This window comes from Corvus kubaryi, unplaced genomic scaffold, assembly GCF_017639235.1.
Source record: "Corvus kubaryi isolate FWS band 111438036 unplaced genomic scaffold, C.kubaryi_AGA036_p1.0 39985, whole genome shotgun sequence".
In the NCBI taxonomy this organism is placed as follows: domain Eukaryota; kingdom Metazoa; phylum Chordata; class Aves; order Passeriformes; family Corvidae; genus Corvus; species Corvus kubaryi.
In genome coordinates, this window is record NW_024581216.1 from 1 (window position 1) to 26,598 (window position 26,598).

The following is a 26,598-nucleotide window of genomic DNA, read 5'->3' on the forward strand; positions in this document are numbered from 1 at the left end:
TTTTTTGGTACAGATTTAATTTGGAACACATTTGTATGACATATGTAGCATCATTAAATAGTTACCTGGTGCTTATCGAAGCAGCTGGAACAAAATACAGCAAACCAGCAGCTCAGTGTACATGTGGGTCTGGTACTGACTGGTATGAATTTGTATCCAGGGCTGCTTGATTTCAGTTTTGTAAGGGTAGCATCTGTTAAGAGAAGCAGCATAGCAGCTTTAAAGTGGAGGCCTAGATTTTAAGAATATTCCTACCACTGTTGTCTATACTGTATAATATAAGCATTTGAAACCTTAAAATACAGCTGTGTGTATTTTAAGTACTCTTTCAAACCAGCAGATTTTCCTGAGTCACACATCCCATTCCCAAGGAGCAGGGAGCAGTCTCTGAGTGCAAACCATGGCTGCTTTCTCATCTGTTAAGTGGTAACCCCCGAGTTCTGGTGGAGTGATCTTCGTGCTGTTGTGGGGATGCCTTGAAAATGTCACTTGCTGAAAAAACAGCAGCACCCTAAGTGGCTTGGCATTTGCATACCACAAATGACATGTGGTAAGTAGGTGGATTTGAGAGTTCAGCACTCAATGTAGAAAGTTCTGTGTAAACAGTAAGTAGTCAGCATGCTCTGTGGACTGAAGAAAGAGACAATAGGACAGCTCTGCAGGTAAGAATTCTGCCCCTAAATACCATTTTCAGGTCAGTTACTGATCTGTTTATTTCACAAAGTGCTCAGCTGTGCACATCATGTCAACTTTAAATAGCTTGGGGCTGATTTTACTTGAAAATGAGGAATAACTTTATTGATGTTTCTGGTCCTGTCATTTGGGAAGTTGATTTTTTTTTTCTTCATTTATGGTGGTTAAATGCAATTTAAGAACAACAGATTGCAAAGATTATGACACTAAGACTAAAATTAGGTTATTGTGGACCTGCTGCTCATTATCCAAGTGCTCAAGTTGGACTAAGCACTCAGAGAGAAGAGCTCTGGCAGATGAACTTGTTTAACACTGGGTAACTGAGTTCTGCTCCTCACCGTGTATTGACCAACCCATTTCAGCATTAGGTGGAAACAAACCCATTTCTGTTTGTGTACCGGGCTTTGCACAGCGGATGTGGGTCTGGGTTTGCTGCTTTCAGTGTAACCTCTGGCAAAGGGCTTGTGTGAATGACTTGGGACAGTTCATCTTTCAATCACTTTAGGAAAATCCATGTAAGAAAGGTGATGTAGGGAACAAACTTGCTGGACTCCTCCTGTCACAGAGGATCTACTGATTTTTCCACTTAATTTTCATAGTAAGTGGCCCTGCATCCAAGATTTCTGTAAAATTCATTGTATTTACTTGGTATATTTAATTTTATTTAAAATTACATGAAGAAAATAAAAACTATTCTTTCTTTTTGCAGTACATCTTTTTAGGACCAGCCATTTTCACATTTCTTTCCAGAGTGTTCTGAGCGCTTTGTTTTATTTTTAATGTAATAATAAGTCAAAGTAAGGCTTAGGGAATCACAGGTCCACATATCTGAAATACAATCATCCATCAAAAACCCTCAGTGGGACAATTACAGCCCCCACATCCTCCCACAGCAAACCATGACTGTAGGAGAAAAATTTTTGAGGGCTGCAGCTGAGATTAGACAATGTGAAGTACTCTTGCTTCAGCCTTCATGAAATCACCTGCTCTGAGTCTTAGTGATGAGATTATTGGAAAGTGGTTTTTACATTAGTACCAGCTTTATGTGTTCTGCAATTTATTTCAGCATCTGTCTCGATGTCTGTTTAAATGAGATGAGATCTGTCTGTTAGGTAGTTCTCATGTTCTTTTCATGTTTCTTCCTTGCAGAGCAAGCACAGCTTTAAATACCCTTTCAATATAAAGTACAGTGCATATCCATTACCTTCTCTTCACCCTTGAGTGCCCTCAGCATTGTTTTTCTACCCAACTTGTCTTTTCATTCTTTCCCAGTATCCTTGCTTCCTGAAAGCCAAGAAGACCCCCACTGTCATCATTCCTTCCCAATGGTTTTCAGTGTTCCTCCTTCTTCTGTTTCAACAACTCACCCTAGAATCTGATTTTCAGGAGATACACATCTGATTGTCACTTAGATGTATGTAAAGGCTTACTTTGGCTTATCATTATATTAAAAATAAAGCAAAGCACTCGTAAAAACTGTGGTAAATGAGGTCTAAGATGTTACTTTGGTTTAAACAAAGAGTATTGTGATCTGCTAATGCTCTGCACAGACTGCAGAGCCCTGAGGTGCCGGAAAAGATCCTCAGCAAGGAGTGTTCAGGTCCAGGATCTTGCTGTGCCATACACAAAGCAGTCAGACCAGTGATGCTTCTGTGAGTGTCCCTTACAGGAAATGGCTCATGGAGAGCCTGAGCTCTGAGTCAGTTTTTGTTGTTAGTTTAGAAATTCATTTGCAAAGGTTAGTAGAAGAAGGTAACAGTTATTGGTTGGGGACAATAATATTACTAATAGTTCAGGATCCAGCAGGCACATCAGTGAGAAAATGCTTGTGTTTATTCCTTTGTGTCTTCAAGTTCATCTGGTGAAATCACATGGAAAACCATATGGCAGCATCCACACTTGGACAGGCATTTGACTTGACTAAAGTAATTTCTCAGCAAGCTTGTCCTTGTTGACTGCAGGATTTTGGGGATTACAACAGGAATGTGGACAAGGCTGTCATGTCCTTCAGGATTTTTAGTGTGATGTAAGTATGAGCACAGGTGGGCAATGAGACATTCTGGGCTTCACTTCTCACCAGATGTCAGTCATTTCCCTCCCACGATCAGAAATAAAGATCAGTGATGGAGCACCCTCCCCTGTGGCCCATTTCTCAAATGCAGGCACAGCTACATCTGAGAATGGGGCTCTTTTTCTCTGTGTAAGGGATGCTTTGGCACTTCCTCCTAGCCCCAAGGTAAAGTGTCTAATCCTTGCCTGCTGACATGGGTTTCTCCTCAAAACTGCCCTGCTGCATTTCTGATGTGGACAGGACTTTACTTGTTGCTGCTATTGTTTTGGAGAAACTAAGGGATAGAGAACAACGTGTTGTCCTCTTGTGAAAGTGGATACCTGAATGAACAGAGAAGTCCCTGCAGAGGGTAGTGATATGAAGCAAACAATGCTAAATAATTTTGTCTTTATTTTTTTGTTTGTTTTTGTTTTGTTTTTTAGGGAGAGTATGGACGCTGGTTTAGCTCATTTATTTTTTACTATAAAGAACTGTTTGTAAGAGAATCACTCATATCCTTTGTGTTTTGAGCCCAAGTTTTCATTTATAAATCATGATTGTACAAAATAACAGAGAAATAATTTAACCTGTGCAGCACAGATAATTTCCATGTTGTGCTATAAAAAATGAAATGATTTCCTGGTTTGCTTGTGACTCAGGTGCAAAGTCTCCAGACTGACTTTTGAGCATGCTCCAATTTGGCTGCAAGAAGATGGTTTTTTATTTTTTAATCTATCATTCTCTAACTTTCATAAAGGTAAGTTGTAATGTGGTTTTGGGAATTAAGAACAAAGATATTCTCCCCTGAAAAGCTCATTCTTCAACCTTGGTATTACCCAATACTGCTTAGCTCTTGTCTGGCAAAGTTCAGTGGGTGGAGGAAGGGAACAGGTCTTATTTTGAGATTTTAAGAGGAGCTGAATTTTATATTAGCTTCACAGTTTATTTGTTTTTATTCCTGTCCAATAAAAAGCTACTTTTCCATGGGAGCCTGAGGAGAGCTCACTCAAGATGAAAGGAAGTGGAATGTGTCTGAGAGAGTGGCCAAATTTTGATGGGTTTTTTTGCTGATGGTATGAGCAGCTAAATCTTTTTAAAAGGCAGTGCTGCTTTCCTCTTACTGAATCAGTTGTCCAGCTCTTTCCCATCCTTTGTGAATGTACCATACCTGATCATCTGCCAAAACTTGTTTGTTTAATTAACCTCTTGTCAGACCAAGTCAGTGATATATGAAGTTTGAACAATCATGTGCAGCTTTGGGGTTCCCCTGGTACTTTCAGGTTGATTTTGATCATCACTTCAGCACATGGGATTAGATTCCCTTTCTGTGCTGCCTAGTGACACAGAGGGGATGCAGCAGCTTTGGATTCATGCTTCGTTACATATCCAAGCATTTAACACTTGAGGATAACTTGGGGGACCCGTGGTGGTGTTTTTCCCATTAAAATCATTGCTTGGCTCCATGTGCTTGAGGCACATTATGTCCCAAATTTGTTTTAGTGCTCTAAAATAGAAAACATGGGTTACACAGTGTTTCACATTTGTGTCAGTGATCTAAAATGTGAGACATGGAGAGGACCAGGCATTAGCTCATGGTGATGGGAGCTACAAAATTGAGAATGTTGGGCTTTTGAAGTACATTTCTAATGAATGTTAGTGTGGTGTGTGATCTGCTCACATTGGTAATATTCTCACCCATGAACACCTCTTGGCCTGTGCTGAGTCTCGGACTGCTGCAGCTGACCAGCTCTGGTGCCTGACCTCAATGGCTCACATGAAAAAGCTCCTTTCAGAGAAACCCTGGAATCTCTCGGCTCTGAATCCTTCACTGGTAGCTCAGGCTGTGGCAAAGGAACACACAGAAGAATGTTAACTTAAGATCATTACTCTTCAGATTACATCAGTCTGCTTCCAGCAGATAATGCCACATTATAAATGAAGCGTGTTAGTTGCCATTCTGACCTCATGAGGTGTGAACAGAATGATTATTTTAATCTTTGTAGCAATTCAGTTTGAAACACTTCTTGAGTGGAGGCTGTGGGGAAGGAGTATGCGCTTTGTGTGAAGACGTAATCTGTTCAGTAATTTAATCACTTGATCAATTTTTGTGTTTAAATGCACTTATCATGCCAGTATTTAAGCACAGAAATCTTACAGCAGCAGGGGGAGATATTCATACTGGTTCATAGGTTTAAATTCATACTTGTGCATGTTTCACATAGTTGAACTTCTTTCCATGTTTTACAGTTGTCCATTGTTGCTTGACTTGAATAAGAAAGCAGAGCAGTGTAGCTGCAAAGAGATGTTTATTTTTATTTATCGCTGAATGGACTGATAACCAAAATCATCCACACAGTGGTTACTTTTAGGTTATCCAAGGAGCCCTTGTGGCAGGAAGCACTGATTCCTGTATCTCCTGCAGTTGTCACTGGAATGCTGCTTCATTGTGACAAGCTGTCTTGGACAGGGAGCCACTAGAGCCCACCTAAACACCTGTGCTATTGATTATGTTTATTGATTGGAGTAGCTCAGGCAATGCCCATGATCAGCTAATTGAAGCTTCTTGGACTTATGGGCAGAACCCTCCCAGAAGGATCTGCGTTCACTTGGGTCACCTCCAGCCAATTTCAATCTGCCTGCTGCCCTTCCAGCTGAAGCTGAGGAAGACTACAGGGATGTATAACCCCTGCTTTGGCTCTCAGCTGTTACCATTTGCTGTTTCATGGGAACAGGCAATCTCCATTATCAGTTAAATGATGTGACAAAAATATTCTCTGCTTCACCCTGTGGATGATCGATGTCATCCATGGCACCCTGTGGCATCAGTTAGCACAGAGCTCAGAGAAGGTGGGAAAACCAACAGACAGCTCTTTTTCTACTTCTTGCCTTTCCTTCTCATAATTGTTTTAACTTTTTTTTTTTCCCCCTCTTGTTTTGTTTCCCAGAAATGTATTTTCTTTTGCACTTTGCAGGTATCACTTCTCGGTAAGAGTTTTTCCTGCTTCAGCTCCATTGACAGGAGAGCAAAACAACTGAATGTGTCTTTTGTTAAAACTTGAAATTGTGTTTATGGAGATGGTAAGTTCTGGTAGTTAACACACAGCATTGGGTAGGAGTTTGCCTCAGTACAGTGGCCAATTATCACTTCTTTTCAGAAGCTCACTCTGTTTTGCTTTAAATCACCACCTACCATTTCAAAAACTACTTTGTGAAATCCAGTCTACAGAACATTCTTCTCAGAAGAGAAAGAGCTAAACAGTTTCAACAGTGTTGAAAAACAGGTTTGAATTTTTAAATAGAAAATGCTACATCTGTTTTAGTTTATTTCCTTTTTCTTTTCCAGCATAATAACTAAGTTTTGCCAGAAAGCTCCTTGCTGCTTATTCTTCACATTTCTAATTCATCAGATGTTGCAGACTTAAAGGACAAGACCATTCTTTCCTTCTTTTTTGTGACCATTTGTTCCAATTTTCTTTTTCAGTCACATTTCATTTTTTTCCCCCAGAAATAACTTACCATCAGAACTCTTGCTATCAGATCTATCTGCTAACATTCAGCCTGGCTAATCTGAGAACCCTAAAGCCCACTGGATGTTCAGCAGCAGCCTTTTTTGTAAAGTGATCACAGTTGCCTGTCTAATGGGAAGGTGTAAAATAAATGGGAAGGTGTGAAAAAACCCTGATCTAGTTAACTGATTTTCATCCTTTTCACTTTATATCAACCAAGATACTTTCCTGTTGGAGTACTGATTTTTAGCAATGTACATAAATTCTTTCAGACTATGCTGTCACTTCATATGCTTATAACCATCATCTACTGCCCCCAAGCCTTAATTAGTCTCTTTGCTTTCCTTCCTTTTAACATTTCAAGTATGACATGACTTACTATATTTTGCTTCATATTATTTGTGAGGAATAATTTGATATCTGCTTTATATTTTAAGCATTTTCCAGCTAACTTTTCACACAAATGGGTTTTAATGGTTCCCTCTGTTTCATATTATCAGCTGTAATTGTTAATTACTTAAATGTCTATGTAAAATCTAACCCATCACATAATTGCACTTATTATCTCTCTTTGCTTTTGCAGTGGATGCAGGAAGTGTATGAGGTATTCAGGTTTTCATTACTTTGCTCTTATGGTAGTAACAAATTGTCTCTATCAGAAATCATCATCCTGAAGTGGTTGCAAAAGGTAAAACCAGAATGAATTCCTGTTCGCTTAATTACATGTGCAAGAGCATTCATTCACAGTTTGAAGAGTTCATATGCAGCAAGGTCTGGAACTGTTAGTAAATTTTCAGCTTCATGGTGGATTTATTTTGGTGATTTTCATCCTCTTTGCTGAAGAGAAAGTATATTTCATTTGTGCTGGGGAGAGGGTTTGCTATCTTCAGTGCTTTAACTGTCATCAGTAAAAGTTATTTAAATTCTAGATGGCAAAGGAATCTTAATTGGACCCCATGTGGTAAGGTCAAGTTGACTGTCACAGTCAACTGTGTAACTTGAGGGAATTATTCTCTCCAATACTTCAACTTGTCTTTCATTGCAGTTGTGTGATTCCAAGTGGCAAGGATGAGCAGCCATGCAGAAAATCTTTGACAGAATTCTTAGACTGCTTCTAAAGCCTTGCATGCTGAAGATCTATAAATGTTACTAAATTAATGAATAAAGGCAATTTCATGGAGGATTAATGATAGCAAAATGACATTATCATTCTTTTATGTTTTTATGGGAGGCAGTTACACAGAGTGAAGGAGAATATGTAATGGGCAGATGTAATTGATTAAAACCTCTGTGCAGTAAGTGGGAACTCCAGTTTGAGCTACATCCCATTAAATACTGAACTCTTGATTGCTGTTCAACAAAATCAATACAGAGCAGAAGTTGGTAGTGAATCTTGTGCCTGCAGCAGTAGTGCAGTTTGACAATAAAAATCAATGCCCAGTCTCAAAACTGAGCATTTAATAGTATTCGTGGTTTATGTCTTTTATAGATCCTTAGGTCCTTAAGGCCATATGTTAATTTACTGCCTGTGTCTGGAGCTGGGGAGGTCTGTGACTTAGAGAAATAGGGCTTTTTTTACTTGTTTTGTATCATGTATTAGTTTCTGCCACTAAAACCCATAACTGTTGCATGTGGAATTTTTGCTCAAGGCATTAACCCCTACACATCTCTAGATAAAAGACCACCAGTCAGGTAGTGAATAGGCAGGAGGAATCCTTGCACAAAACCAAGCACAATTTTCAACAGTTTATTCTTTAAAAATCAGTGTCCTGACTGTGACAATGACAAGTTCAGGATTTTTTTTAAAGTCTGTAATAGATTCTTTATTAAAATACCATTTTCATGTAACTAACTTAATGTAGCCAATTTTTACATACCTTGTAGAAATAACAGGACTGGAGGTTGGTTACAAATAGATCGTATGTTATCCTAGAGTAAACTATCCAACAGCAATATATGAAATAAGCAATAATTTAACTACTTCATAGTTTAATAATCAAGCATTTTATACTTTTCCTGGAGAGAAATTACATCTATCTTGATCCATCAGAAGATTTAAGAGCTGTGTGCCCTGAGCTTTCATTTCAGTATCAATTCTTCCCTTTCCCAGTACAACTCCATGCATATTTCCAAATGTTTTATAGAATAGAAATGAAACTCAGTTCTTAGTATTTCACAATATTTCTCAGAAGTTTTTATTATTAACAAGTTTATTTTTGTGTATGTATGCTGTATGTTTTGTCCTGTACTGTATTGTCTTTGTGAAGTATTTTGTATACAACAGAAAATAAGGCACATAAAGTGTACTTGAGTGCTTCAAGTCGGGTCTCACACCCTCCTGGGAAATTGAGCCTGGTGTCTTGACTTGCAGCCCTTTGACCAGTGAATAATGTTTCTGCTTGACTAGTGAAGTATCAAACCCAAACTGAAATAACTGATAACTTAAAAATCTAGAACAAAGTTCATTTTTTCAAATTGCATCAGAAATCTTACACTCATTTGGTAAGCTGCAGAGCATGCTCCAAAAAAAAGGGGGGAGAAGTTTCTGTGTCCATACATGGTAAAGAATTTATGAGAATTGTTTTGGAATTACTGCTGAATCACTCTTAAAATACTCCATAGAGACCTCTGAAAAATGTGCAGTGGTGTGAAGCAAATTAACTTCCTGCCACCAAAAGCATGTATTTTTAAAAGACAATTAATGCATGTAATTTTCCCACTATAAATTTTGCAGAGTGGCTGTAATTTTTCTTGTGAGATGGAAGTGTAGGGTTAGAGAATTAGTCTAGACATTTACCTATGGCTTATTTAACTGCAAAAACTGCAAAAGCAGTGTCTGGCAGTGTGCTAGCAGTGTGATTGTGTGGGTCACAGAATCACCAATGAGTCAGATTGGAAGGGATCACTGGGGGTCATCTGGCCCAGCCTCCCTGCTCAAACAGGGTCGTCCGTGGCACAGGATTGCATCTGGGCAGTTCTTCCCAGTGGGGAAGACTCCAGACCCTCTCTGGGCAGTCTGTTCCAGTGCTCTGTCACCTGCACACTGCAGTTCTTCCTGTGTTGAGGTGGAAATTCCTGGGCATCTATTCCTGCCCATTGCCTCTTGTCCCATTCGTTCTTGTCCCAGAGCCTGTTCCATTCTCTGACCCGTCCCTGCAGACATTGACACACATGGATGAGGTCCCTTCTCGATCATCTCCTCTTCAGGCTGAACAGCCCCACCTCCCTCAGCCTTTCCTCATGAGAGATGCTCCAGTCTCTTAATTATGGGATCACATCCCTGGCTGCTTTTGCTTTAATGTACTCTTAAGCAATGGCAGTAGAATTATTGCTGGTAAAAATTATACACACACACACCCCAAAGCAAACACTGCTTATTTTGTGTACTTACAGCAGGAAAAAAATAGTTTCCTGATGATGTGGCTTGTTTGATTGTCCCCATTTTGGAAATGGGGCTTGTTTGTGTTTTTACTAGGCTAGCTTGTTTCTCTTCATTAATCTAAGAGAGAGTAATATCTCTCTCTTAAATTTCTGTCTTGCTTGTTCACATATCAACCTAAACAGCAATGGACCAGTCTTGCCTGTATCATCTCTCTCTTCAGAATTTGTCTGTGTAGTCTGTTCCAGTAAAGCCTGTGACAGAAGCCTATATTGATGTAGCTATGGCAAGTGGTACTTAATTTCTCTTTATCTCTTAATCTAATCAAGTGGTACACAGTAATTCCCAAAGCATAACTGGATTATCAGCACAGTCAAGCCTCTATCCAGTCACAGTTTAAAATGAACCACTGTACAAGGCCACAGTAAAGGCACTTGATAGAGTAGGGACACTTAAAACACCTTATTATGCAGTTTTATTAATCAGGACATCTTTGAAATCACTGATGATGTTCTGATGGCTGCAGACTGAGATTTATCATGTGCAGGTATCATCTACTTCCAGCCTCAAGCTACAGCTGTTTGCTTCCTGGAAGGAGGTTTTTCTTCCTTACAGTATTTGTAAGCAACAGCTGCTTTTCACTGAGGGATGGGTGTGAGTGCTTTTTCTCCCAGTGATTTTTCGGTGTGTGGGGGTGGTTTGCTTCTATTTTGTTTGGGCTTTGTGGGTTTGGTTTCTTATATTATGTGGTCATATAGAGAAAGCCTACAAAGGCAAGGTACTGCTGAATAGTCTGTAGCCTGGACAAAACTCTGAAGTTCATAGTCTCTCATGTTCCAACAAAGTCTTTCACTTGCCTTTTATTTATTTATTTATTTATTTAATCTCTCTCAATAGTGTTGAAGGGTTCTTATTGTTGCCATTGACTGGCTTCTGTTTAGAAAATAATTATGAATTTCGTGATTTTCAGCAGCTCCACAGTAGCAGCAGTATATAATAAATGCAGTTTTTGAAGAAAACAATATTTCAGTGTTAGGGCTGCACTTTCATCTGGGCTAGGAGTGAGAGGTCATTGAAGAAGAAAATGAGTTTAACTGGTACCTACTAACATTTACAGATTGCTGATTTGACTCCCATCTAATATGTGAAGTTCAGAGAGGAGTTACCTCAGCTTTAAGCATTTGCCCCAGAACAGACCATTTATACACTGCCCTGCAGTGCCGAACTTCAGCAGAGGTCAGTGCAGCGTCCAGGCTGGTTTAGCTGCAACAGTGCAGACACTCAGTGTGCACACAGTGCACATGTTCCTGTAGAAGAAAAATATGATCTAATAACCTTGTAATAGTCAGAATCGGTCGTTCAGTTTTACAAAAAGTATTTTACAAACATTCAAAGCTTCTGCAGGTACTGAAAAATCAGCTTAGTAACTGTATAATAGCAAAGTTATAATACCTACTGATTCAACACTGTTAATGAAAGCTTCCTGAAGCTTTTCCAGGAATTGCATCCAAGTACTGAGTGCCTTTAACTCTTAAGATCTGCTCTATCCATAACACTTAGCTCTTACAGAATACTGGGTATTTTTGGCTTTGTCAGTGTGTCAAAAGTGACATTAAAACAAACTTGGAGGGCTTTTGGTGAAGATTTCAAGTAGCAGTAGCCTAACTGTGCTCTCAACAAAGTCAACATAATATGTCACTAGATGAGAATCAGTTTAATGCTTTTAAAGTTGAAGTCCATAACTGTATTAGGGTGGATGTGGTTACTTGGGTGATTGGACAGAGCTGGAGACAGTATGTGGAGCTGCAGTTTTAAATTTTTAAAGAACTTTGTATCTTTGTTAATTATATAAGTCACTGGAATGTGTTTAAGTCTATTTATCCTACAGCTTTTGGGTACTTCACCTTAATAAGCCCTACAGACATGCTAATGTTCAACTCCCATTTTAGACATGTAGTTTTAATTGTAAACTGATCTCTTTGCTAAACAGAGAGTCTTCATTAACTTGGATTCACTAATTCCAGAGCCTGGGCAAGATACAAGTGATAATGAGATGCAGATCCTGGCTGATGAAACATTTGTGGAGGGCTTGTTTTTCCAGACATGACTGAGTTTGTACCAGCAACATCACTGGTATCAGTATCTGATCAGAAGCCTACACTGAATGATTTGCTCTCACAAAGGCTGAAATAACTTCTCTATTTCATCATGAGCAGTGACAGGGGCCTTTCCTGCAGCTCTTGGGGCTGAGAAAGCCTCAGGGAAGGGTCCACCTGTTCTGACAACTGAGTGTGAAAACCAAAACCTGATGAATTCCACCTCTGAAATATGTGGTGACTCATGAAAGTGCCCTGCGCACATGGAATGGATCTGAGTGTCCTGATGACTGTCTCCTCTCCTTGGCCTGCCCAGCAGGTGCAGACAGGTTTTTTTTGTGCAGAACAGCCAGCTTGCCTGGTGTGCTGTAAGGAGAAACATCTGTTCCTGAGCAGCAGAGCACATCTCAGTGTGACTTGGCTTGTGGCAGTGGCTGCTGGTGCCCCATTGCTGATGAAAGCACATCACTGTTAAGAGAGATGTGAGAGAAGTGCAGGAAGGAAGAGCAGAAAACTGCTGTCTGCATGCAAAAAATGCTTTTTAATTGACTGCCATCAGTGGAGGCAGAAAGCCAGGCAGATAAAAATCAGCACTTCCTGGGCACTGTTCATTCTGTTACAGTTGTTTGTCTTCACCACACATTATTATTAAGTGCTTAATCAGTATTAAATCTAATTCTGGGATGACATCTTAGAAATTGTTTTACAGCATTAGCAGCTGGAAGAATGTCCTGCCTGTTAATTACTTACATTATCTGTCTCTCAGAATACCAGCTGGCAGTCAAAATACTCTAGAATGAAACCCAGTACCCAGACAAATGTCATATTTATGCAGGTGTAGGAGCATACTGTGTAATCCCTTAAAACCAGTGCCTTCAGAAGGTGATGTAGGAACTCATTTGGGGTACCCCCTGTGCTGATATGTCTTAGGGAAATGGGAGATACTTTTTTCTGTGCACACACACATGAGATATCTAATGCTTGCAGTTTTATAATGTGCTAGGGAAAGCACATCTAGGAAGGAGCTAAAGAGTCACCACAAGGGTAGTTAGTCTAAGAATCAGTCAGCTGTCATTTCTGAAATGTGACCATCCTAGCTGATTTTGAGGAGAATATCAAGGTATTAGTTGTGAAATCTCTGTTGGGGTTCTGATGTGTGCAGGTTTGCTCCCCATTTGTCCAGCAGTGTATGAGCCCAGATTGTATTGCTGTGCTAAGCCACAGCACCCTCATTCCAGGTAGTGGGAGTGGGACTGAGCACCAGGACTGCTTTCATTTCTGGATAAGCTGTGAATGCTGTTTTGCTGAGAAGGCAAACAAGTGAACTAAATCCATATATTTTGTCCTTTCAGCATCCAAGCCTTTGCAATCTCATTCCCAGGGAGCCAGGTTTTGGTCTGTTCCCCCACTGATTCACTTGACTCCTTCAGTACGAATCTTCCCATGGGAGTATTGTGAGGAGTTCTGCATGTCCTCATTCTTTGTTTGAGGGTGAAGCAGTGGTGGGGCCTGTGAGGTCTTGATCCAAAATGAGTCATTTGACCCCTCTCGTATTTTGTCTTGGAGAAGGGAAGGATTGCACAGACATCCTTTTAAGGAGCCACGTGCTCCAGGGTGATGAAAAGGAAGACAGAGGACAAGCTGTGGCTCTAAATACCTCAATGCAGTTTTGGGGTCTTTTTTAAGAGAGAGGCACTTGTTCTTAGGGTCTCTGCATTATTTCAGTCTGTAAATGCAACTTTCAGGTTCACAGAGCTAAATATGGTTTTTCTTCTTCCCTCCTGCCAAGTTGTAATGCTTGAACAGTGGAAATACTGGGTTTTTCCCCGAGGCAAATACAATCTTGTGAAGGACAAAGTATTTGGGAAACACTGGGATGAAAAGGAAGTTTAGGAATTGCATGGCATAGTTTACAAATAAAAATCCCAAGATGTTTTTTAATCTTACAAAGGAATGGTCTGCTCCTTCTCTCTCCCCAGTCCCATGATCCATTTACCTTTGTACTTAATTCTGTAAATATGCACTGTATTGAATCTGTTTGTTGAGAACGCACAACTCAAGTTATCTTATTCAGCCTGCAAGTACTGGGGAAAATAAGTGATAGGATAATCCATGATCTGACTGAATAGAGGGCTGTTTGTAGCATCTGGCTGTCAGATTTCTGTTTGCTTGTCTCATGTGAGCATTCTGACAATTAATCAATATTGAAGTGCTCCTCTGGATGTGCAAAGGATTGGACAGAGGAAGTGCCAACATGACCATATGCCTTTTGGCAAAACTGCTGTTTGGCTTCTTTAAGTTTTATGAATTTTCAGGGTATAATCTTTTCTCAAAAAAGAAGAAACTAATAGTGAAGTAGTTTTTTTCAGGGCTGTGAGCAAGACCATTTTTGCAATCCTTGGCATACACATTCAGAAGAAAACAATAACAATGCATGTTCAGGCCATTCATTTTTATTTATGTTGACAATATACTCACAAATTTTCTACTGTTGGCAGTAAAATTCTGGCTAATGTGTGCTGCTTATTCACTGTGAAAGTCCTCCCATGCACTTCCAAGTGAAGCACTGCAATAATAAGACTGAGAATTCCTTTTTATTCACAAACTAGCCAAAAATGGGCAGTAACACCGGAAACTGTCCCAAAATTGCCCAGCTTGTTCTGGTGCTGTCAGCATCATTGCAGCCCTGCCAGTTTTTGCATATTGCCAGTCAAATTTACTTTAGCAGTAGATATAGAGGAAAGCTGTGTGAAACTTCCCCACCCCCCCACCAGTGTTTCGGGGTGAGTTTAAAAGGCAGCAATTCTTGGCCCCATAGTGCCTTGGCAATCCCATCCAGTTTTCCCTTTAATGTTTTCCACATATGGTTGTGAAATCCAGCGTCTGACTTGTTTTCTAAATATAGAATCATAATTATTTTTAAAATTATCGATGCAATGAGTCTTATTTTTCAATATTTTTTTCTCCTTTTGTGATATAACGAAGCATTGAGAGTTCTTGCATTGTCCATTTCCCAGAGGCACTTTTGAAGACATTTTATTCTTTTTTGTTTATGTTTTACTGTTTATTGGGAAGTATCTCCTTTGTAGTTTTGAAACAGAAAGCAGAGCAGGAAAGAGCACATTCCTTTGCCAGTGGAAGAGTGGCCAGGCATGAGCAGGCTGTGCCCCACTATCAGCACAGAGTTTTTCACACAGCTGTGCCTGGTTCTTTGGTAGCAGTGGTGGAACAAAAACCAGTGGTGGTAGTAGCAAAGCACAGGCTCAGTGGTTTCTTAGCTGCATTTTGAGAGTTTGTCTCTTACACTGCACTACCCAGCTGTAACCTCCTTGTGTGCTTCTGTGTTATTGGTGTGACCAAATGGAATTAACTTCACATGAATGGATTTGAATTTGCTCTTTGATGACGCAGGATTTTGTCTTGGAGGTGAAAAGTGGCTGAATGTAAGTCTAGATTGTGAAAAAACAAGTAAAGTGAACGAGTTTTATTTCCCCACCTCCCTGCAAATATTTGTGTTGTTTATCTAAAAAGCAGGAAAGAGCCTGTGATTTTAGTAAGATGCTTAGAATAAAATCTGGGGTTTTGAACAGATTTCCCTGCTTTGGCAGTGCTTTCCATTGTTAAATTCACAATGACTTATTACAGAACTATTCAGAAGCAATCCTGCCAGTGCAGATTTCAGTTTTAGTGGCCCATAACACCCCAAACCACTCCACTTCTCTTGGTAAAGAAAAGAATATACAGTGTTATATCAGGGGAGAAACTGGTAAATGGCATTTGAAAGCAAACATTTTTATTCATAAAGAGAAGAAATTATACCAGTGTACAAGTAGTAGTCACAACTGATGATGTCTTTAACAAGCAGACAGTTCTTCTTGGGTAGTGGGGGGGAGATTAAAAAAATGAAGTTATTTTAAAATCACCTGGATTTTTAAAGTTGGACTCAACAGGTTCCATCCTGCTAATGTAAATGTTCTTAGGAATAACTGAAAGCATGTTTGAAAAAACAATATGTAAGGAAAGAGGCAGTTTTAAATTAGACTGGCGAAACATCCAGAATGGCATGAAGAGAAGCATTGTTGAATTTCTTATGGATTACCTTAAATTTTGGGCCTATATTCTTGCAAATTATGTATTCCATACCTGAATATTGGAATTAATTATAGTCATGGCAAGAAGATCTCTGGGGTTTTGTGTTGATAATCACATGCAGCCGGTGACATAAAGATCTGGAAGACTTCTAGAATTGCAGGAACAAAATAAAGCTAATATCTTACATAATTTCCTGACTAGAACTTTCCCAGACTACTGTTACCCTGCATATAGCATTTGAAAACATTACCAACAGCATTACAGAATGAAGCCCAGTACAGTTTAGTATCTGAGAGGGGATGAAGTGATTGAAGTCTAAGGATACAATGTCAGTGGAATAGTCAGAAAGGACTTGTATTCGTAAATGTTTCTATAGAAAAGTTACAGTGTTCTCTGTGCGTCTGTGACTGAAACTATTTCAAGATTTGCCACTCTTTGCCACTAACAATTTCTTGCTTTTTCTGTTGGACTCTGAGCAAGAGTGATAACATAAAATAGTGAGTTTTGCATGCAGATGGAAAGGAACTGGTTTTGTAACAGATTGAGTTTCGGGAGTAGGGTGTGGGTAGAAGAAGATATGCATTGCTGGTTTAGTCTCAGACATGTGGTCAGATCCTTTTGTTTGAACCTCCCCACATTCTTCAGGATGTGAGTGGGAGTATTCTCCCATACAGAAAAACCTTAAACGACTCCTGTGACTTCTCTTACAGTGAACCTCTGATACTGCTGGTTTCTAAGAAAAGAATTTTAAATTTATGTTGAGGTAGGACAGGCATGGAGGTCTAAAGACACATGGTGAAGTACACAGTGCTTCTGAAATCTGCTGCTGAATGAAGGGTGGTGTGAACCACAGCCTGCAAGCTGCACAACGGTGAGTAAAAGTAATAGTGACAGATTAAGGCTCCAGATTAATAGGAGTTGTATGCTGCACCTTTAGCTTTCTAACATAACGGGTATGAAGTCAGGAAGATGAAACTTCTGCCATTTGGCATTTCTCTTCTGATAGAAGTGGTGGTCATAGATGCAACAGCAGAATGCAAGAGCCAGGATGTGACTTTCCTTACCAGGCATGGCCATTGCTCTGTGTGGACACCTGTATTTGTGAGAGGAATATCCAGCTCCTTTGACTGGCTATGAGCTGTTCTGCCCACTGCTCATTCAGAGTTTCTCCCCTCTGGTAAGGACAACAAATTTTTTCAAGAATTTTCTTCTATAGACCTGGGAAGGCCTACTTTTTTTCGTTCTTTCTTTTTGTTTTAGTTTGGGTTACTCTTGCTCTCTTATGGCCTATAGAGTTGGTTGTGTTTGCTTTCATCTCTCTTCCACTTGGCAAGAAGCCAAGCCATGACTCTTGGTGTAGGGATGCAGACTTTCTGGTGAAATGGAATATCTGGTAGGATATACAGCTCTTTCCACAGCATAAATTCTTAGGAGCATGGGAAGTATAGTGAATACAGACATATGAGCACCAAGGTGCCTGTGCAGCCCTCATGCAATCCTCAGGGATTGAAACAAAGCCCATGGAATGTGTCTGGAATACCTTTCTGATCATGCTAAAGCTAGACTTCCTGTATTTAAGTGTAGACTGCCTAATAATTTATGCCCAAGTGTCTTCATAGTACTACAAGGCATCTTTTCACCAGGATTTAGTTGTGGTCAGGAATACATTAATGGATGACAACATCTTCTGTTTAATAGATGAATCTTTACTCTCTGCAACTAAACCATGAACACACAGAAGGAGAGAAGAAGCAAAAGTGCATAGCCCAGTTGAGGAAACAGTTTGCTGCTGTTATCTTTAGGAGGTTTATGCCACTTGTGAATTTAGCCTAATATACCCATTCCTTAAAAAATGCCAAACAATCACCTCCTCAACCAAATCCTAGTAGTGAGAGTGGATATATTATTTTTTTTCCCAAGCTACACATAAACCATTGACACAACATGGTTCAATTGTAATACAGTTACAACTTGGCTGAACAAAGAGAAGTATTTTTTTCGACTTGACTGCTTAGCACACAAACTCAGAGTGATTAGCAAAGCTGAAAAAAAAATGTCTTTAAGAGAAAATAAAACTGAGCAGCTTATTTAGTAGAGAAGGGAGAGGGGAGTTTTTTTATTGCAATCTCCTTAAGGGACAAAGTTGGGGAAATCCCCTAATGTTGTTAGCATGACACAAGATCTTGTGTTTGAAGACTTGCAGAAATGGATCTCATGTGATGACTAATCTCATTTGTCTTTTCTATTCTTCTGTCACCAGAACTGTGATGTTTGAGGACAGCTGGTGTCCTCAGAGCAAAGCCATCCTGTGTTTGTTTGTTCCATATAAGTCTAGAGACTGAGCCAGCGAGGGTGGCAGTGCAGCTAAACTTGGAGTGTGGAGCCTTGTTCCTAATGCCCTGACAACAGGACTTTCAAGGTGAGTTCTCTTATGACCTTGGGCCTCCTTGAGCTTGGGGAGAATAATTTTGTCTGAAGAGAAAGACATGCAGTGAAGTCATGTTCTTGATCCAGATGGAGGCAATGAAGCTCAGGAACCTGACTCTATGGACATCTGGGTTAGAGGCAGAGATGATTTTGGTGCTCAATATTGTTCTCCTATATTGAAAGGATGTATTTAGGTAACCTCCCACTAAAAGGTGAAATAGGAGATTTCCTTTTCCTTATTTTTAATTGAGAGAGCTCTGTGGGCACTTTTAAGCTCTGCTCCCCATATTCCTAGTGAGTTTTTTTCCTAGTATTTCAGGGTTTTGTATTGAAAGTGAATTTTAACTGTTGAAGGATAATGTGGGACCTTCTGAAACTGAATAGGTAAACATATGCTGGGATTGTCTTATTTAAGACATTCCTTGTTTGCCACTAAGGAATAAAAGAAATCCAAAAAATGTATTGCACTTAGCTGTAGCTGGCCTGAATGCTAGAGGAGGTCCCATAAAGGGGCTGAAGGTATTTTATTCTATCAATTTGTCAGACTAATCACTGTCTTGTGAGAGAGGTTATTTCAGTGAAGAGTGAAAGTCAGCTCTCAAGTGAGAAGGAAATGAATGATGTGAAGAGATCCCTGACTCATAATTAACTCTGTTCAACAGGTGAGCGTGCAGCGTTATATAATATGGTATAAACGTAGTTTGAAGGCAGTGTACAGTGACTCACAAATTCTGCATTCTCAACCGTTATAAGGCAGTGCATTCAGTGATTCTTCTCCTCCTAGATGCTGAAATACTTTGAGTAGCAAAACCACTTTTTTTGTGTCATATCCTCCTGGTTGTTAAGTACAACTCCTGCATGTCTCCATCTCCTTCAAAAGTCTCCAGGTGGCTTAAAAAAAAAAAGGAATGAGAAACTGGAATATTTTGTAAGAATATCTTGCATTCAGTGCATTTTCAGAATCCAAATTCCTGTCATATGTATTTCAGAAGCTCTTGCCAGTTGAGTCCTTCCACAGTGTGTATTTTACTGTGTTCATTGAGTTATTGTCACTATTGCTTTTAAAAGTCTTAAGGTTATTTCATGGACAAACAAATCATGCTGAGGTCGAAGCAAGTTTAATAACACTTCTTGTTGAATTCGAAAATATAAGAGGATCATTCTGCTTGAATACTTGGCAGCTGTGAAGTGTTTTAATGAACAGAGCCTTGTTTCTATATGACTATTAAAGCAAATAGTGTTGGTGAATATACATGTTTGTACAGCAAGCGCCAGTCTCTTGTGCAGACTTTTTGCACCTCTCTCTCTTTCAAGTACATTTTTTCTCATGGAATGATTTTGTAGTGCAAAGATGCCAAGCACTAGTTAGTAAAGAGTTTTCAAGTGCAAGTGCTCACAGCTGCAAGATGTGTTCCTGTAAATTTTCTCTGGCTGTTCTAACCAGAAACCCCTTCTGTCTGTTCTCTAGCAATGCATTGGCACCAAACCCGCAGCAGCGAGTGTTACTGTGGGGTTCATCTTACAGAATGCATAGGAAGGAGGAAAAACGTACATTTTGCCTCAGCACCTGCTCACCACCACCTTTATAATTCAGGTTTGCAGGGCAGGATTTAGGATGTCCTACCCTCTAGAAACAATTCTGATCATAGTGATAGCTGAAGTTGTGCATAACTGACACGAGCAATAAATGAAGGCAGTGAGATTTTGCAAGGTAAAAGAAACAACCCACAGGAGAACTTCTTATCTCTGATTATTGCTGACAGGATAAATGTTCCAAAAAGATCAAGAGCTGTTCCATTGTAGTTTTCTTATTTCATATATTGATAGGCTTCTAAAGCACACAGCTATTAGAAAAATTGTCTACCAGTACTCAGAGTGAGGGGCTGATACAAAGCTTCCTGAGACAGTCAGGAGACAGGCAAGACAGACTGTTAGCCAGATCCTAGCAAAAATGGCTGGAATTTCTAGCCTTGAGGAAGGCAAGACAGAAATAATCTTCAGCTGAACATATAAAAAATATATCCAAAAAATTTCTTAGTATTTAGAACACAAAGGACAGTTAAGATGGTGCAGAATTGATTATGTACATGTTTTAGAATTCATTTTGCATGAATTCTAAGCAAGGAGCTTGCCAGTTCCTGTGACAAAATATTGTAATTTATTGCTTCCCCAGATTAAATAACCAGAAGGTGTTTTTTTTGTAGATCTTTAAAATGTCTGTTGAATGTCACAGATTTCTAAATCGAAAAGGTTAAAAAAAAGCATATTGGAAGCAGACAATACTGTGCAGAACACTTGGTTTTGCTCTTCTGATCAATACATACAATTCCTTAAAATCTGCCTAATATACTGTGAAGTATCCAGGTCAATTATTTGGCACAGTTCTAAAAACATAGCACTATCCCATCCTTGATATTTTACTATGACTTGTATGTTTGCTACATTTTTTTGCCTTTCCCTTGAGTAGAACATTGGTTTGTTACATTATTTCATATATAAGAAAGTGTTAGTCCTCCGTAAGTAAAATATTTCAATAAATACAAGTTGAATTTACAAGTGAAACTGATAAGGCTGAAAAAACAGTTGCTCAAATTACATATAAACAGTGCATTATAAAGGCACTGTGAAAATGTGTGAGGCAAAATGAACAAACACTACAAAGTCAAAAGCTATGCTGTAAAGCTGAGACACCGTTTTTTCAAATGCTGCATATCGCAGAAAAACCCACTTTCTCTGCATTCTTCAAAAAGTCCCTTTATTCTTTTATCCCAAAGAGAGGACATAAATTACATCCTTGCTGAACTAATAATGCAGCCCGGAAAAAAAAAAAAGCAAATTTTTGTTTAACCATTTAACATGCTCGTAGAGATTAACTCAGTCCACAGGGCCTGGGGAACTAATCTAAAAAGCCCTCTTGGGCACACTTTGGTTGGAGGGAAGAAAAACTGGCACAGCAGTAACTCCTTTGTGTCCTTTGCTGGTGAATGGCCTGTGACTCTCGTCTTTTTCTTCCTGCAGTTCTGCACTGAATTGGAAATGTTACATCCCCAGGCCCAGATATGTCTCTGATCCAAAAAGGGTGCTCAGAGGAGAGAGCTTAATGAGATTTAGTGCCTAGTCTGGTAAGTCTCCGTGTGACTCCTTGCTTTGACCCCAACCTTCTAGTTATTGCTGTAAAGGAACAAACTTTATATGATCAGGAACAATGACACTGATCTCTTTTATGCTTTCGTTCTGAAAAAGAAACAAAATTAAGACCAGACAACATAATTTGGCCTCTGCTGGCACAAGACTTCTGAGCAGAATAGGAAAAACAACCTTTTGCCATCCCAGGAACAAATTATTTTGTTCTCATTAATGAAATGGCAAAATGTGGATTTGCAGCAGAGGCAGGGCAGTTGTGTTAAGGACCATTGCTCCTTAAAATGCTGGTGGGGGGATTGGGATGAGTGAGCTCTGCAGAGCAGTACCCTACAGCTCCAGTTCTGCATACTCTGCTTTCCTGGGATCCATGTCCATGGGACAGAATGGCAATGTGGGCAGAGGGATGGGAGGAGCAGTGTGTATCCATCCTTTAATGCAGGATGCTGCCCTCAGGGCCTCCCCTCCTGCCCCGGGGCACAGAGCAGGGCTGGCTGGGCTGCTCCCTGGGCTGGGAGGATCCCGGGCTCTGTGCACTTGAAGCAGCTGGACAGGGTGACATTGAGGGGGACGGTTGCTCAGCCAGCACCAGGGGTTTTGAGTATTTGTTTTGCTCATTTCTAAAATCAGTCCTGACTCGAAAGCTTTTTCAGCAGCTGCAGAAATCTACAGTCTTTAGCTCACAGCCCAGTCTGTCATTTTGTGTTACATCATGCACTATTCCAGGAGGCAGAGCTGCCTATGATTTCATAGCACAGTTGGTTTTCTAGCTTGATTCCTCAAGGGACCTTTAAGGGAATGGAAACCCACAAATAAAATGAAGAAATTAAAATATATTACTAACTCTAAAATGCAGCATTTATTTGGATTAAAAAAATACAAAATTATAATGATCCTTTATACTGGATTTGATTTTGGTTCTGCAATGATTCAATAGGTTCACTAGGTTCCTGCTTCCCAGTCTCACTTTACTTTGGGAAATACTTTGTTAGAAGAGGACTTCCTCTCTGAGGGAGGTGTTACTATAGAGGGTCTCTAATTGTTTTTAGCAGGTTTTACATTTTCTGGGCTATTATTGGTCTATATAAAAGTTGTGATTTGAAGTCAAAGTCCACCTTTCATCCTGAAATACCTTACTAATGGGATCATTAATTACCCCAAGTTCCCCAAGTGGAACACAAATACCAAGCTACGGAAACACAAAAATGTTTCATTTTTTAAATTCTGAAGGAACAGTCCCACTTATTCTAAGGCTTGTATATACATTGTCTGGTCTTTTTGGACTAACTAAATTTTGGTGTAAATCAAAGGGGTTCTCTCTGACATGGAGGTTTCACATACCTCTAATAAAAACAGGGGTTTTTGTGCCTAATCATGGAGCATGTGGTCTGTGCTGGAGGAAAATCCAGCCTAGTTTAGTTCCAGATGCAGCCTAACTCTGTAAAGACCTCTATAGTAGTTACTCTTTCCTCCTTTGCTGTTAAGAAAAGTGAACTATTTTAGAGTATCCCTCCCCAAACTGTTGCCTCAAGGCAGCCAAAAGTGGAATATGTTGTGCTGAGCTGATGCAGGAATGCTCTAAGTGGGAAAGAGTGCTCTAAGTGGCCCTGCTGTGGGAATCAGAGAACAATTGTTTTGACAACATGTTCTCATGAAGATTTCGTGCCACTGTGTGCCAGTTCAGTAACTTGGTCCTCCTTTAACTTACTCCTATTCTCAAATTATGTTACTAAAAGCAAGCATTTTTTGTCAACTCAGTTGTTAGGCCTGTTCAGGCATAGTTGTGAATAAAACTAAGTTAGCTGATAGGTCAGTTTGTGTTTTGAGAAGGACTCGGGGGTGCTGGTGGAGGAGATGCTGGACATGAGCCAGCAATGTGTGCTGGCAGCCCAGAAAACCAGTTGTGTCGTGGGCTTCATCCAAAGCACTGTGGGCAGCAGGGGAGGGAGGGGATTCTGTCCCTCTGTTCTGGTAAGACCCACCTGGAACATTGCCTCCAGCTCTGGGGCCACAGCATAGGATTGGAAACAGTCCAGAAGAGGCCACCAAGATGCCAAGATGATTTGAGGGATGGAGCACCTCTGCTGTAAGGAAAGGCTGAGAGAATTGGGATTGTTCAGCCTGGAAAAGAGAAGGTTTTGGGGTGACCTAACTGTGACCTTCCAGTACCTGAAGGGAACTCTTAGGAAAGATGGAGAGAGACTTAAGAGCGTGGAGTCACAGGGCAAGGGGGAATGCTTCACATAAAGAGTAGGTTTAGATTAGATATTAGGAAAAAGCTCTATACTGTGAGGGTGGTGAGGCACTGGCACAGGTTGCCCAGAGAAGCTGTGGCTGCCCCATCCCAGAAATGTTGAAGGCCACATCGGATGGGGCTTGGAGCAACCTGGTCGAGTGGAAGGTGTCCCTGCCTATGGCAGGGGCTTGGAACAAGATGAGCTTTAAGGTCCCTTCCAATCTAGACTGTTCTATGAAATACTGCTCCTGCTGTGAGTTGGACTCGTGCTGCGCCACAGTTCCATCACCAGCTGGGCTGTCCCGGCTGCTGTTCCGACACAACCCGCAGCAGAGTTTGGAAGGTGCCGCTGGAGCGGGACGAGCCCCGTCCCATCCCGGCCCGTGGCGGGGCCGGTGCCGCCACCGCGCGGCCGAACCGCGTCAATGCCCAGAGGCTCCACGTGCCAAAGCTGGTTCCTATAAAGACCAGTTGGATTTACAGTTATTCCTCTTCTTTTTCCACCCCCCTCAGGATTTGCAGATGTTTCTGTTTCGGCTTTATGAGGTGACAAGCCAAACTGTCCAACAAAACATGGCTCATTGTCACTTACTGTTGCCCATGGCAGATGCCTGAAAAGGTTAGACCATTGCCTCCTGATAGCACAGTGAATTCTCATGTTTTAGTCCTTGAAGTTACCCGCTTTTGTCATGGAAATGTTTATGTGTAGAGAGAAAATAACATGAGTTCTCCTTACTGGAGTGCTGGTAGATGCCAGAGTGTGTCCAGAGAAGGGAAATTAAGATGGTTGAAGCGTCTGGAGCATCAGTCTTACAAGGAGCAGCTGTGAAGGCAGCAATAACTGATTGGAGAAGAGAAGGCTCAAGGGAGACCTTATCACTCAATTATCTGAAAGGAGGCTGTAGCCAGGTGGGTGTTGCTCTCTCCTCCCAAGTAACAAGCAATAAGATAAGAGCAAACAGCCTCCAGTTGTGCCAGGGAGGTTTAGATTGGATATTGGGAAAAATGTCTTCAACAAAACAGCACTGGAACGGGCTGCTCAGGGAAGTGGTGGAGTCACCATCCCTGGGGGGATTTCAAAAACAAGTAGGGGTGGTGCTTAAGGGATATGGTTCAGTGGTGGACCTGGCAGTGCTAGGTTACCAGTTGGGCTCTCTGATCTCAAGGGTCCTTTCCAACCTTAACAGTTCTATGGTGCATGCTTGATGTTCCTCAACTCTGTTTTTGTTTCCCTATGTAGCTTATCTGGTAGTTTCTGATGGGTTTTAATCCCCACCCTTACTGAGATCAGTGCAAGCCATAACATACTAGAAGTCTTTTCATTTCTGTTGTCACCCTTACTGCCACAAGAGGAAACTCCAGAGTCTGAGGTAGAGACAATATTTTAGTTGCTTTTTCCATCTGATAACTGGGAAACTGCTTAAAGGAGAGGGGGAATGGCAATGCTTCCTCCCTCTAGCTACAGTACTCTTCTATAACTCAAAATCTCTCTGCAATTACCCAACACAAATTAGTTTCTTCTCTCTCTCCCCATCTCCTGTCTTTACAACGGGATAATAATCCCTTTTCGGTTTCTTTTTTTCTGATGTTTTTTTCTTTGTTGGTTAGTGTTTTTTTTAATCATAGGATATATTCCTCGGTCACATACATCTACATCTATACATCACTTCCAGACTACTTAAATAATGTTATTAGAAAAAAATGACCAAATGGGGGAAAAAAGCAGCCTGGAAAACTTTACTCTGAACATGGAAGGAATAAAGTGGTGGGTGAAATGGCTCGGAGGAGGAGGTTTCCTGCAGAAGACAATTGATGGAGAGGAGGTGGCTGCTTTGCATGAGGTTGAAGAATTTTGGTTGGTTCCCCAGATTCTCTGAAGAACCTGATTTAAACTGCTGCTGTTCGCAGTCTGTCACTAAGAAACTGTAATCAAGTAGGGCTGAGATACTTCCCTCCCCCACGCTCTTTGTAGCTGCTGCTGTTAGGAAAAATCTTAGTTCAACTCTAGCATTGCTAAGAAAAATGCGACCTCTGAGCTGGAAGCGCCATGCTTCTGAAGGGAATGTTCTGTAACATAGAAAGATACAATCTTTTTATATACCGCTGCTTAAACAGTGATCTGACATAGTCTGGAACTGTCCTGGCTTACACTGAATGCAAAGTCCTGTCTGTTTGGAAGGCTTCAATGCAGTGTATTATCAAATCCAATCTGTTGCAAATAAATTTCATCTTGGTATTTTGGTGTTGGCCTTTGGGGTGGGTTTAGTGTTTGGTGGCTTTTTAAATTTTATTTTTTTGGTGGGTTTTAGGTAGTGGGTTTTTTGTGTGTGTGGTTTTTTTTTTTTGGGGGGGGGCGGGGGGGAGTTGGTTGCTTTTGTGGTTGTGTGGGTTTGTTTGTTTGTTTGTTTTCTCTCCACAGAATGAAGTAAGATCCTTTCCCCTTCCTGCAGCGAACGTGTTTTCCCTCCATTTCGGTTGTTTCTCCTTAGGTCACGGAAGGCTGGTGGGTTTGCCCTCAGTTTAGAAAGGGATTGGTGGAACTCGGCAGGTTTTTCAGCAAGCTCTGGAAAACAGCGCTTGTTACCCCATTTACCACGGCATCTCCTCCCAGCCAGGCTGCAGCTTTGGGCTGGCTTCGGAGGAACCCGCGGCTGTGGCGCTGCGCCTCAGTTCTGGAGGGCTGGAGCTCCTCGGCCGTTCGCCCTTTGTCGTGGGCGCCACCGTCCCCGCCGTGACCCCTCAGCCCTCCCCGCCGTGTCCCCTCAGAGTCCCGCCCTGCCGCCCGGTGCCCCCTCAGCGCCGGGCGGGGCGGTGCCGCCGTGCCCCCTCAGTGCCGGGCGGGGCGGTGCCGCGGTGCTCCCTCAGCGCGGGGCGGTGCCGCCGTGCCCCCTCAGTGCCTGGCCGGGCGGTGCCGCGGTACTCCCTCAGCGCGGGGCGGTGCCGCCGTGCCCCCTCAGTGCCGGGCGGGGCGGTGCCGC

General features: G+C 41.1%; 2 long non-coding RNA genes across 6 annotated transcripts; both read left to right on the forward strand.

The window, feature by feature from the left end:
* Window positions 1–268: 268 nt before the first annotated feature.
* On the forward strand, window positions 269–3,769 carry LOC121672174. The gene is made up of 3 exons (XR_006018788.1): window positions 269–550; window positions 2,547–2,719; window positions 3,403–3,769. It is a non-coding gene; the product is annotated as an uncharacterized LOC121672174 (long non-coding RNA).
* Window positions 3,770–11,688: 7,919 nt separating this feature from the next.
* On the forward strand, window positions 11,689–26,592 carry LOC121672175. Of its 5 annotated transcripts, none has more exons than XR_006018790.1 (6): window positions 11,689–16,687; window positions 16,823–16,993; window positions 18,077–18,235; window positions 18,788–18,905; window positions 21,262–21,365; window positions 24,861–25,855. It is a non-coding gene; the product is annotated as an uncharacterized LOC121672175 (long non-coding RNA). The 5 variants fall into 5 exon arrangements; XR_006018792.1 differs by lacking the exon at window positions 18,788–18,905 and adding an exon at window positions 26,040–26,592 and having other exon boundaries at window positions 11,690–16,687; window positions 24,861–24,990; XR_006018791.1 differs by lacking the exon at window positions 18,788–18,905 and having other exon boundaries at window positions 11,689–16,697.
* The last annotated feature ends 6 nt before the right edge of the window (window positions 26,593–26,598 follow it).